Below are 1,860 nucleotides of genomic sequence, written 5' to 3'. Positions count from 1 at the left end.
CGAATTGAATTTAGTTTTTTGAGTTTATGTTCTCCTATTCATAATGTCTTAAAACTATAGAACGAGTACATCTCCGAATGCGGCTTGGCAGATTTAATTAAGTCCAAATAGCTGACCAATTTAAAGAGTCCGAAAACAATTGAAATGCAACTTTGTCAATCTGGAATTTTAAGATACACATTTCAAAGCGCTTAAGTTCAATCGTTTCTTTTTTCCTGGGTACAAGAAAATTATTTTTTTTTTGTCGAAAATGTAACTATGATTAAATATTAATTTTTTGTCTAGAAAATTATACTTGCAGGAAAATAAATTTCTTTTATGCAAAGTTCATGTATTTTATTTAAAAAGCCTTTTTTTTTAGTATACAATTCAGCTTTTTGGGTGAAAATTTAACTTGTTGTTAAAAAATTTAACTATTTGGTTGAACATTATTTCATTTTCATAAGAAGGTTTCATCTTTTGATTTGAAAACTCGAATTTTCATTTGAAAATTTTTACTATCAAATTCTGGGTTAAGAATTAATCTCTTTTATTTACAAATTCTACTACTCTGTTGAATTTTTAAACAAAAGAGATTAATTCAGAACACGAACATTGATAGTAAAAATTTTCAAATTAAAAATCGAGTTTTTAATTCAAAAGATGAAGGTTTCTGTCGAAAATACCCAGGAAAAAAGAACCGATAGAAAGCGAGTCGCTTTGAATTGCGTATCTGTCATTTGCAGATTAAAAGAATAAAAATGGAATCGGTTGGCCACATTTTTAATCGGTCATCTGTGCGCGGTGCTTTAAATCTGCCATTCCACATTCGTCAAAATGCTGAGTGAATAGAGTTGAATGAGACTGACTAACCTGAAATAAGTCCTATGAGTATTCTACTATTCGGTAAAGTGCATATTAATGGGTTGAGATTCAATATGAAAGAGACGAGTGTTCATCCAAATAGCTGATTTTACTACCCAAAAAAGATGACTTTTTAGGGAAATTTAGATAAAATCTTCCACAAAATTAAAAAATTAATCTGAAAAATGCCCGGTTTCCTCTAAACTTTAGGGTACTTCTTGGCGTTTAAAAATCTGGGCTTTAATTCCTGGCTTTCCCAGTCAATGGCCACCCGACTTGAACTTGTGCAGTTCTTTAATTTTTTGTCACTCAAAATACGTGGCTGATTTTCTTTTTTTCGAGTCATATATTTGGGAGTTGATAGTCCAATGATTTTTCGATCGCACCTGATGTGATAATTCTGAAAAAACCCTACAAACAATTATGATGAGAGTTGAGCTGAAAGGTAAACATAGAAACATAACCTATAATTCCTTGTGCCATATGCAGATTTGCTTAATCTGGCATTAAATTTAACTAGCTATGGATAATATTTATAGCACAAATAGACAAAATATACAAACGGATTTTAAGGTCAAATACTGGACAGTTAAAAACACAATATTGGTTGATTTATCTCGCAGATTGTAGCTGTTGAAGAATTGCTTGCTTCGCGATCGAACAGTTTAACTGGGCGTAAAATACTAACCACCTCAATTCTAAAGCAGTGATCCCAGATCTGAAATGAGATGCGGTCCAATACTATGACAGGGCTATGTCCGTGTGAATATAGTAGGAGACGCTGTAAATGACTGAGTTGCGCGCGCAATCCATTTCTCCTCTTCTGAATTTGAAAACTCGAAGATGCACGATTGCCGGTCGGAGCACTTCGTCGATTCTATTTATATATCTATCTGCTAAAAGCTAACTGCTTCGAAATAAATTCAGGAGATTGGGATTTTAATATTTCCAGATTTCGATGATGACGATTCTCATGATTTGAATAGATCGCGCGCCTCTTGATATGCGTATATTTTG

The sequence above is a fragment of the Belonocnema kinseyi genome, chromosome 5, assembly GCF_010883055.1.
Source record: "Belonocnema kinseyi isolate 2016_QV_RU_SX_M_011 chromosome 5, B_treatae_v1, whole genome shotgun sequence".
NCBI lineage: Eukaryota > Metazoa > Arthropoda > Insecta > Hymenoptera > Cynipidae > Belonocnema > Belonocnema kinseyi.
This window is presented reverse-complemented; position numbering follows the sequence as displayed.